Source organism: Scyliorhinus canicula, chromosome 3, assembly GCF_902713615.1.
Source record: "Scyliorhinus canicula chromosome 3, sScyCan1.1, whole genome shotgun sequence".
Lineage (NCBI taxonomy): Eukaryota > Metazoa > Chordata > Chondrichthyes > Carcharhiniformes > Scyliorhinidae > Scyliorhinus > Scyliorhinus canicula.
The window spans coordinates 135,760,446-135,772,552 of record NC_052148.1 but is presented as its reverse complement, the minus strand read 5'-3'; the positions used below and the strand labels follow the sequence as shown (position 1 = coordinate 135,772,552).

The following is a 12,107-nucleotide window of genomic DNA, read 5'->3' as shown; positions in this document are numbered from 1 at the left end:
TCCGGGGCCAAATGAGATGTACCCCAAATTGCTTTGGGAGACAAGGGAGGAGATTGCAGTGGTTCTGATAAAAATGCTCAAATCTTCTATGACCATAGGAGAGGTGCCAGAGTTCATAAGATATAGGAGCAGAATTAGGCCATTTGGCCCATCGAGTCTGCTCTACCATTCGATCATAGCTGATCTCACCCTGGCCTTAACTCAACTGTCCTGCCCGTTCGCCATAACCCTTCCACCCATTACCAACTAAAAATCTGTCTAACTCGTTTTTAAACTTACTCACTGTTCCAGCATCCTCCGGACTCTGAGGTAGCGAATTCCACTGATTCACAACCCTTTGGGAGAAGTAGTTTCTCCTCAAATTTGTTTTAAATTTGCTACCTCTTATAAGAGGACTATCACCTCATTTTAGAATGCCCCTCAAAAGGAAAAATCCGCTCCACATCTACTTTACCCATATCTTTTATCATCTTGTGTACCTCAATTTGATCTCTCCTCATTCTTCTAAACTCTGGAGAGTATAGGCCAAAACTCTCTACTCATATGTCAAATCCCTCATCTCTGGAGTGAACCTAGTGAACCTCCTATGAACTGCCTCCAATGCCATTATATCTTTCCCCAAATAAGGGGACTAAAACTGTGCACAATACTCCCGATGTCGTCTCACCAATACCTTGTATAGTTGCAACAACACCTCCTTACCTTTACACTCTCTTCCATTAATTATTAATGCCAACATTTCATTCTCTTTCTTTATTATGTGTTGTACCTACATGCTAGTTTTTTGTGACTCATGAATGAGGCCCCCATGTCCCTCTGCATCGGAGCACCCCGACATCTCTTCCCATTGAGATAATAAGTTGCATTCCCATTTTTCCGATCAAAATGCATGACCTCATACTTATCCACGTTAAACTCTGTCACATTTTGGCCCACTCTCCTAACCTATCTATATCCATTTGTAAGGTTCTTATTTCTTCATTGCAACTTAGTGTCCCACCTATTTTTGTGCTTGGCCATTGAACCTCCATCCCTGCATCCAGGTCGTTTATATAGATTGTAATATAGATTGTACAGAGGACTGGTGACAGCTAATGTGGTGCCATCATTCAAGAAGGGAAGTAGGGATGAATTGGGAAATTACAGGCTAGTGAGTCTAACCTCAGTGGTAGGAAAACTATTGGAAAAAATTCTGAGGGACAGAATTAATCTCCACTTGGAGAGGCAAGGATTAATCAAGCATAGCCAGCATGTTTTTGTCAAAGGGAGATCATGTCTTACAAATTTGATTACATTTTTTGAGTAGGTGTCTGGGTTTGGAAATGAGGGTAGTGCGGTTGATGTAGTCTTCATGGACTTTTGTAAGGCTTTTGACAAGGTCCCACATGGGAGGCTGATGAAGAAGGTGAGAGCCCATGAGATCCAGGGCAATTTGTCAAACTGGATCCAACGGGTGACTGTGTGGAGTCTGCACATTCTCCCTGTGTGTGCGTGGGTTTCCTCCGGGTGCTCCAGTTTCCTCCCACAGTCCAAAGATGTGAAGGTTAGGTGGATTGGCCATTATAAATTGCCCCTTAGGGAAGGGTTTTAGGAATAGGATGGGGGACCAGCCTGTGTAGTTTGGTCATTCAAAGGGTGGGTGCAGACTCGACGGGCCAAATGGTCTCCTTCTGCACTGTAGGGATTCTATGATTCTATGAAAACTGCCTTAGTGATAAATTCACAGATGACACAAAAATCGGTGGTGTGGTAAATAGTGAGGAGCAAGGCCTTACATTACAGGACAATTAGGTGGGTTAGTTAGATGGGCAGAAGAGTTGCAAATGGAATTTAACCATGAAAAGTACACATGCTCCCCGTGTCCGCGTGGGTTTCACCTCCACAACCCAAAGATGTGCAGGTTAGGTGGATTGGCCACGCTAAATTGCCCCTTAATTGGAAAAAAGAAAATAATTGGGTACTCTAAATTTAAAAAAAAATCTAAAAAAAACATAAAGAATGTGAGATAATGCGATTTAGGAGGTCTAACAATTCAAGGGAATATATATTGAATGGTCAGACCCTAGGAAGTACAGAGGATCAAAGGGACCTTGGCAATGCATGTTCACAGATCTCTCAAGACAGCAGGCCAGGTAGATATGGTGGTTAAGAAGGCCTTTGGGACCCTTGCCTTTATTAACCAAGGTATTGGATATAATAGTGGGGAGGTTATGCTGGAGCAGTATAAAGTGCTGATTAGGCCCCAGCTGGAGTACTCTGTACAGTTCTGATCACCAGACTATAGGAAGGAAGTGATTACACTGAGAGGGTGCAGAGGAGATTCACCAGGATGTTGCCTGGGCTGGAGTGTTTCAGCTATCAAGAGAGACTGGATAGGCTGGGGTTATTTTTCCTGGAGCAGAGAAGGCTGAGGGTCAGACCTGATTGAGGTGTATAAAATTGTGAGATATATATGTAGGGTTGCTAGGAAGGTACTTTTCCCCTTAGTGGAGAGGTCAATAACCAGGGGGGCATAGATTTAAAGTAAAGGACAGGAGGTTTTGATGAGTTGTGGGAAAAACGTTTTCACCCAGAGGGTGGTGGGAATCTGGAACTCACTGCCTGAAAGGGTGGTAGAGGGAGGAAACCTCACAACTTTTAAGAAGTACTTAGATGAGCACTTGAAATGCCATTGCTTGCAAGGCTACGGACCAAGTACTGGAAAATAGGATTAGAATAGTTAGGTGCTGATGATCGGCGTGGACGCGATGAGCCTCTTTCCGCGCTGTAAAACTCTATGACTGTATGAAGTGCCAACTTACTTGCTCAAGTAAGTTGGGCAGCATGGTGGCACAGTGTTAGCACTGCTGCCTCACAGCTCCAGGGACCCAGGTTCAATTCTGGCTTCAGGTGGACTTTGCACATTCTGTCCGTGTCTGCATGGGTTACCTCCGGCTGCTCCGGTTTCCTCCCACAGTCCAAAGATTTGGAGTTTAAGTGGATTGGCCATGCTAAATTGCCCCTTAGTGTCCAAAAGGTTAGATGATTTACTGGGTTACAGTGATAGGAAGGAGGCGTGGGCTTAAGTAGGGTGCTCTTTCCAAGGGCCGGTGCAGACTCGATGGGCCGAATGGCCTTCTGCACTGTAAATTCTATGTTCTAAGTCTATATTGGGGCTGGTTTAGCACAGGGCTAAATAGTTGGCTTTTAAAGCAGACCAAGGCAGGCCAGCAGCGCGGGCTCAATTCCTGTACCAACCTCCCCGAACAGGCACCGGAATGTGGCGACTAGGGGCTTTTCACAGTAACTTCATTTGAAGCCTACTTGTGACAATAAGCGATTTTCATTTCATTTCATAGTGGAGCCTGAACTCATAAAATTCTGATTCAGGAACAATAAGTGCTATCACAGAGTCAGAGCAGTGGTGCAGGATCGCCCAGTACAGATTAGCATGACTCTGTAATGCCTGACAATGAGCAGGAACGCAGCACCCACTCCATCCACTAGAACATGTGCAGTTTCACCCATCACTGATGTCATTGTTGTGCACTTGTTGTCTCCCTCAGTCCCACTCCCTTCCACAAACCTCTATACCCCACTGCTTGCCACTCCCTCCTGCTCGCCGCTCCCCACTCCCTTTGCCACGGTTCCTTCCTCTTGCAATTACAGGGTCAGCAGCTATAGACACATCTGGATGCTGATATTTAGAATATCACCTACTTTACATATATCTGAAATGTCCCATTGGTAAAAGCTGCCACCATAACTGATAGTTGAAAGATTAGGTTGTCATGCATTTATAAGATGAAGGGGAGCACTTGCTCACATTTTGCAGGTGAGTGTGCTACCAGTGGATTAAGACAATACCAAAGAGATTATACAAACAGGCGCCGGAATATGGCGACTAGGGGTTTTTCACAGTAACTTCATTGAAGCGTACTTGTGACAATAAGCAATTATTATTATTCTTATTATAAACCCAATCACTTGCACGGAATTAATACCAGGCCCCAAGGCTGAAAATCATCCCAAGATACTTCACTGAAGGATTATATAAAAACAACAGATACTAAGTCCTTTTAAAGCCAGAGAGAGAAAAGATGGAGAGGCTTTAGAGAGAGAATTCCAAGAATGGGACCAAAGTGGCTGTAATAGATTCCCAGAACTAGCAAAAGCACACTCTTACCAGTGCTATTATTACCACACCCTGGTCACCTACCTTCTGAAGTCATGAGGACAGGCTTGACGTTCCCCATCAGGCATGTTCTAATCTTATTCTAAAACCTTTGGTAATATGTACAAGAGGGAACAGAGGCAACTCCCTCAATTTTCCTTTGTCCCAGTAGAGAAGTATCTGAGCTCAGCTATGTGCCTCGCTAAATATTCTCTTATAAACAGGTCTATTTAATAAAGGTGCAAACTTGTTTCCCTCTCCCCCGACCCATTGCAATTTAATTTTATTATTCTCAGAATATAGGTGCTGCTTGAAAGCCAGGCATTAATTGGCGATTTCTAATTGCACTGGAAAAGGTGCTTGTGGGTTTTCACTTCAACCATAGCAGTCCAACAACACTTTTACATACAATTAGACTTACGCAAAAATGCTAATTGAAAAAAATTCGTGGTCCAGGACTTATAAAGAAAAGGTTGCAAGAGATGAATTCCAAGCTTTCGGCTCATATTAAAAAGTTTTCTATTGATAATCATACACTAATTGAAAGACTGCTGTCCATTCCCGACATTCTATTTTTCTCAATAAGTTATAAAACATTGTATGTTTGTGAACAGCCAACTAGTTTGAAGTTTAAATGTATAGAAACTGTAGATTCTTACCTCTGCAAATGGACAGGTCCTCTGCACCAACAACTGCAGGTTGTCTGTTGCCACATACAGGAAATGGTAGTCAGGAAAAATCTCTATTGTTTTGATTACTCAAAAGGGCGCTGAAAAGAGGCATTTAACAGAAGCTGATGTTCCCTAACTATTTGAATCAGTTGTTGCTGTACATATGGCTCATTTTTTGGTGGCTTCTTGTACAAAGGAAGCCAAATACATGAAGTACACATTCATGAACATATGTCTCTGTTTTGAAGAAGTACATCTTGGCTGGAGGACCAAAAGAAGAACTGAAACTTTCACAGACTACAAAATCAGATGTGGTGAAGGGAAGGGGAAATAGTTATAAATAGACCAGATTAGGACCGGAAAGTCTCTTAATTTTTGGAAGATTCAAATGTTAAATGTCAGCATTAAATACCTCGCTCCCCTGCTTTTCAGATTTAACTGATAACATTTCAGAACACAAAGGTTTCCAGGTAAATGTATCAATGTTACAGAAAATACTAACAAAATATTTTTACAAGGAGCTCCTGTTATGTTCGGAGAAACAGCTAATGCTGAGAACGCTCAACATTTCTGACAGCATCCATGGGCAGAACAGATGTTTCAAGTATCGAACCCATCTTCAAAACTGAAAATAGGAGCTGGCCATGTGCTTTGTTTTCTTTCTAAATGTTGTGAAAAATTAGGGAATATTTTACCCACACAGCAATCAAGCAGGTGGTTGGTGCGTTGATTGACAATGACCAGGGCTTTTCCTCCTTCCCTATAGAGGAGGAGCAATGTGGCTCAGTGTCCAATGTAACTGCATCGCTGCATTTCCCAAAGTAGATAGGGAGTTGGTGGCAATCATGTGGCCATGCTGCTGACCAACTTGCATATCAGCAGCTAACCACAAGGCTGAAAACTGGTGGCCATTCTGGTTCAATCCCACAGTTGGTCACACAGGAATACAGCAGAAAGGCTGTAAATTAGTCCAGGATCCAGACATATCCACTTCAAACATGATTTACATTAAAGGGCTTTTTGGCTTCCCTCCTACAATATGCTTCTGTGACATGTGCCAGGGCTTGCCGTTAGTATGATAATAAGGTAACCTCCCCCAATAAACCCTTCTGGCAGGGCCATAATGACCCTTAGAACAAGTGAGAAGGCCTGCAGATTTTCAGGGCCCCTGTATCAATTTGGTGGTGGTGACAGGAATGATTTTTGGTGCAAGTCATTTTCTGCCCATTCAAGATGTCAGTTGCAAGTTGCAGCTTGAATATGTTCCCTATTCAATGTGGGAAAACAACAAAAGATCCCTCAGCTTTGTGACATCACTCATGCAGATCAGCAATAAAATTGGAGCAAGCAATATGCTTGTGGATGATTTACTTGTTCATTGAATGTGAGCATCACTGGCAAGGCCAGTGTTTATGCCCATCCTAATTTCCCGAAGGGAATGGTGAATCACTTCTCCAATCACTGCAGTCCACGTGGTGCAGGTTCTGTTACAGTGATGTTAGGAAGGGAGTTCTAGGATGATGATCCAAAGACAATGCCAAGGCAGAATGTTGTGTGATATGGAGGGGAAATGTGCTGATGTTCCCATACACCTGTTGCCCTTGCTATTCTAGATAGTGGAAGTCATGGATTTGAAAGATGTTGTGGAATGAGCCTTAGCAAACTGCTGCAGTATATCATGTAGGCAGTGCATGATCTGGCTGGCTAGGCGGGTGTCCCCCTTCCCTCACAGCTCCATGTGCGTCCCTCCCGAATCTCAGCTCTCGGTCGCAGAGGATGACCCACGAGAAGAGGACCGCTCTGCCGGTCTAGGGTATATGATGTAGCTACGCTCCGCTGCTAGGCTAAATCTGCCAGTCCACATAGGCAGTACATGCTGCCACCATTGTGTCAGTGGTGCGGAGTTAATTCATGTTTAAGATGGTGTATGGGGCGCCAATCCAGGGGCGGGATTCTCCCCTACCCGGCGGGGTGGGGGTTCCGGCGGGATGGAGTGGCGTGAACTACTCCGGCATCGGGCCGCCCCAAAGGTGCGGAAGTCTCCGCACCGTTAGGGCCCAAGCCCTAACGTTGAGGGGCTAGGCCCGCGCCGGAGTGGTTGGCGCCCCGCTGGCCGGCGGGAATGGCCTTTGGCGCCACGCCAGCCGAGGCCGAAGGGACTTCGTCAGCCAGCAGAAGTTCGCGCATGTGCCGGTGCGTCAGCGACTGCCGGCGTCATCCCCGCGCATGCACAGGAGAGGGCGTCACTTCCGCCTCCGCCATCGTGAAGACTATGGCAAAAGCAGAAGGAAAAGAGTGCCCCCATGGCACAGGCCCACCCACCGATGGGTGGGCCCCGATGGCGGGCCAGGCCACCGTGGGGGCACCCCTCGGGGCCAGATCGGCCCACCCCCCCCCCCCCCCCCCCCCAGGACCCCGGAGCCCGCCCGCGCCGGTAATGTAGGTGGTTTGATTCACACCGGTGGGACCGGCATGACAGCGGCAGGTCTTCGACCCATCGCGGGCCGGGGAATCGGCGGCGGGGGGGGGGCCCGCTGACAGGCGCTGCGCGATTCCCGCCCCCGCCGAATCTCTGGTGCTGGAGACTTCGATAGACGGCGGGGGCGGGATTCATGCCGGCCCCCGCCGATTTTCCGATCCGGCAGGGGGTCGGAGAATCCCGCCCAAGCAGTATGCTTTGAACTGGATGGTATCAAGCCTAATGCCGTTGGAACTGCATTCTCTCAGGCAAGTGAAGATTATTCCATCACACTCCTGACTTGTGCCTCTTACATGGTGGACAATCTTTGGGGAGGAAAGACTTACTTCCCACAGAATTCCCAGCTTCTGACTTGCTCTTCCAGCCAGCACATTTATGTGACTGATCCAGTTAATTTTCTGGTCAATGATAACCCTCAGTATGTTGATACTGTGCAATTCAGTGATGATAGGTAGCACCACTGAATCTCAAGGGGGGATGGTCAAATTCTCTTTTGCCAGAAATGATCATTGTCTGTACTTGTGTGTTGCAAATGTTACTTGTCCTTATTAGTCTAAGCCTGAATACTGTACAGGTCTTGCTGCACTGCAAACGCAGTTTGTTTCAGTATCCAAGGTGTTGCAAATGGAAATGAACACTGTGCAGTCATCAGCAAATCACCACTTGTGACCACATGATGGAGAGGAGGTCATTGATGAAACAGCTGTAGGTAATTGAGCCTTGAACACTGATCTAGCTAACTCCTATGCAAATGTACTGAAGGTGAGATCATTGGCCGCCAACAACTACAACCATCTTCCTTAATGCAAGTTATGACTCCAGCTAGTGGAATTATCTCTCCATTCCCATTGACTTAAATTTTACTTGTTACCAAGCTCAATCCAATGCTGCTTTCGTCTCTAGACCAATCACTCTCACCTCACCGCTGGAATTGAGTTCTTTTGTACATGTTTGGACAAAGGCTGCAACGAGATCTGGAAGCAAGTAATTCTGGCAGAATCCAAAATGAGCTTCCGTGAGCAGGTTATTGCTGAGTAACTGTTGCTCGATGGCACTGTCCATTGAGGAGTGGGTAAAGAAATGGCAGGTAAAGAGACAGGAAAGGCAAACTAAACTCGGAAATAAAATGGATGTTGGTGAAGGGGAAGCACTGCAGCAATAGGTGGACATGAAGAGGCTTCCTCTGTTTGACACTCCAAGATACACTCCCCAGAGGGTGAAAAATAAAACTAATAGGATAGAGAGAAAGGACAGGCAAATTGGGCAAAATGGTGAGCTCATCTCAAGAGTGGCATAGCACAATAGGTCTACTTCTGAGATGTAGAATTTTATGATACCAGGAGAGGGATGCAGCATATCTGGCAGTAGAGGGTGGCTATGATCAACAGTGCATTTCCTATCTGAACTGCAGGAGAACAGATGTTGAAGAAAATGGCATCTTATGGCACTTTTTAAGGAGGTCGCAGGGGCGCCAAAGGCCGTTCGTGCCGGCCGGTGGAGCGGGAGCCACTCCGGCGCGGGCCTAGCCCCTAAAGGTGAAGAGAATGCCGCACCCTTGGGGAGGCCCGACACCGGAGTGGTTCTCGCCACTCCGGTACGCCGGGACCCCCCCGCCCCGCCGGGTAGGGGAGAATCCAGGCCATGGTACCAGTGAGTGACTATTTCAATCCAAATAGTTACAACTCAGCAAACAGTGACAACCAGCAACAACACCCAGGCAAGATGATCGAGATTCGGGTTCCACAGCGGCTCAGGTGCCACGGCAATCTCAGTGAAAACTGGCGAGCATTCAGGCAAAGGTTTGAGATCTTCCTGGTAGCAGCCGACCTACAAGACGTGGCCGATGCTGAAAAGACAGAGCTTCTGCTCACCATCGCCGGTGCCAGAGCAGAAGAAATCTTCGAAACGTTCAAGTTCTCCAAAGGGCAAAACAGGAGCGACTTCCAGGCAGTCCTGGACAAATTGAACAATGCTGCGAGGAAAACACAAACAAACCTACAGAAAATGGTAAGAGAGGCGCCAGTACTCACCACTAGGCCGTGGTCCCAGAGCAGAGAACGACAATTTTGATCGGCGGTCATCTTGAAAAAGGTACCGCACATGCGCAGTTGAGAGAAATGCACAAAGTAAAGTAGCAGCGATCTGCGCATGCGCAATCGTTTCCTACGCACCACGTCACACACTTCGTGACGTCAGAGGCCCCAGACCACGCCCACTTAAAGGGAAAATGTCCCAAAACATGAAAAAAAAAAAATTTTAAAGCCATAAAACCCAATTCTTTCACTTGGAACGACAGCACAATCCCTGAAATTCAACCAGTAGCTGAAAGTAACCTCCGCAGAACCCTGCAACAAGCAGTTAGCACCACCCAAAGAGATGATACAGTCCTTCAAGACTACGACTCCGACCTTGATTTCTTCTTTGGACATTGCGAGCCCAATGCCAGCTCCGACACTAAAAGTGATGATATGGTCCTAGAAGACTACGACTCAAACGATGATTTCATCATTGGAGATGGCGACCCCAGTACCAAATCCAAACTGCAATGAGATGTGTTCTACAGTGAAGAATCCGACACAGACGCGGATGTGTTCTTCGGATTTGAGGATCTTCAGCCCAGCATATATGACATCCTGACTCGTGAGTGCAGGATTATGCTGCGGCCTGACACCAAGAGACAGAGAGCGGTACAAGCCCACAGAGAGCGGCCTGCTGCCACACAGAGAGTGGTCCACACACCGCTAAGGGTTCCCGACTCCACACAGAGAGTGGTCCATGCACCACAAAGGGTCCCAGCCTCGACACAGAAAGCGATGCAAGACTCCAAAGCGCAGTCCTTGCATGAACAAGACCATGAGGGTCTGGCAACCTCCTCTGAGCAACCAACAGCAGATGATGCAAGTCTGCCACGCTCAAGTGAACAACAGAAAGATTATGACAGTCTGCCATGCTCAAGTGCACAGCAAGAAGACTATGACAGTCTACCACGCTCCAGTGAACAGCAAGACGACTATGACAGTCTGCCACACTCCAGTGACCAACAAAGCGACTATGACAGTCCACCCAGATTGTTTGAGACACAGGAAGTAGACTCTGACAGTCTACCCAGCTCAAGTGAACAACAAGAAGCTACTGAGGCTCTACCCACTGTATGTGAGACAAGTGAGGACAGCATCCCACTTCCCATACAAGATGTGCAATGTGACAGACCTCAGCTAGTGTGTACAGAGGAACTCGACAATCAAAGTGAGACTACTAGTGACTCCGGTGACACCACGTTACTTCACACCTCAGTCGCTCGAGCCTCTCCACAAGCAAATGCATTCATGAATGTTTTGACTCCGGACGGGGAGCATCAAGAAACCTCAGCTGACTCCAGTGAACCTGCTATGACTCCAGACGGGGAGCATCAACAAACCAAAACTGACTCAGGTGAAACAGACCAGACTCCAGAAGGGAAGAATCGACAAGCCAAAACTGATTCGAGTAAGCCGGATATGACTCCAGACGGGGAGCGCCGCAAATTCAATGATGGCACGCTCAAGAAAACAACAGATGCCACAAACCACGCTGACACGAGTAACTGTGTGAAGGACTCGTATTAAGGACTCATATTATCCACGAGTGTAGTCCTCGAGCGCAGCAAACACAACAACAGAACCATCCAACACAACATCACAATCTATGAAACCACATCAACGACAATAACAAGAAGCGTACCAAAGGCAACAACGTCAACAGCAAGCACGACAAAAACAACAACTACGGCACAACGACTGGTACGACAGGGTATCTCCAAGTCTGGACCTTCCTTTGTCGGAGTGCACATCAAGGATACAGCTTTTCTAAGTCAAGAGCAAAATAAGACATATATTTTCTGTGTATGTTCACTTTCATCTTTGCCCTGAATAATAAGAAAAACCCGAATAAAAACATTAAAAAAAATAAATAAATAAAACTGAAGAAATGGCACTGGCGAGACAGTGGGCTGACTGCCCACTAATAACAAAGCACTTTCATTGCAAAATTTTAGGGTGTGTGTTCCCAGAGCCTCTGCAGTTACTTTCAAATAATTCCGGCCCAATGACGACAATGAGACTGGAAGACATTTTAGCCTTTAGAATGCCTAGAGGAGAGATGATGCTTTAAATGATTTAAAGACATTATAACATTAATCTGATACAATTTATATGACTTTTAAAAAATGATTTTCTAAAATGATTCGGTTTAAAATTATTCTTTTGTTTCAATGGCTTAACCTGTATCTACTATGACAGATACTGTAGCAGCATTTTCTTGATAGAGTCTGTGGCTATTTATGACATCTACGGTACCATGTGTCCTATCCTTTTCGCCTGTATCAGAAAATGCTGCAGGAGCCTACACTTTAAGGAATCATTCTTCCTTGCAAGTGAAATCCTTGCCCCCACCATTGCGTGTGGCAAGTTTGCACTTTGAGGTCAGTGGCAAGTGTAGGCATTTTGCCGTTGACTGCAACAGCCAGGCTAGATAATGTCCCTAAGGCAAATATGACATCCTTAGCCGGCCTGGCCTATATTCAACTCCAGACTCATAGCAATGTGGTTGGCTCTAAATTGCACCAAAATGCCTGAAACAAGATGCTCAGTTGTATCAAAATACTACATAAAAGTTTAAAAAAAGGAATAAATCTGGGGAGGCGCCCAGCACATACACTGACACCACGTTCCCTGTACATCCGCGCTTTGGGCATGAAATCACGAAGGAGAGATTCCTCCATTTTGTAGCTGCCAGCAAGCAAGCAACAGGACTGTGTGAAGAACTG

At 46.3% G+C, this 12,107-nt stretch overlaps 1 protein-coding gene across 1 annotated transcript in view; it reads right to left on the bottom strand.

Annotated features, from left to right (window-relative positions):
- Positions 1-5,535, bottom strand: part of LOC119962987 (toll-like receptor 6) — a 37,735-nt gene extending 32,200 nt beyond the window's left edge. Inside the window, 1 exon segment of the mRNA XM_038791409.1 lies at positions 4,813-5,535. The gene's annotated coding sequence lies outside the window, so the exon portion shown is untranslated.
- Between the last annotated feature and the right edge of the window lie 6,572 nt (positions 5,536-12,107).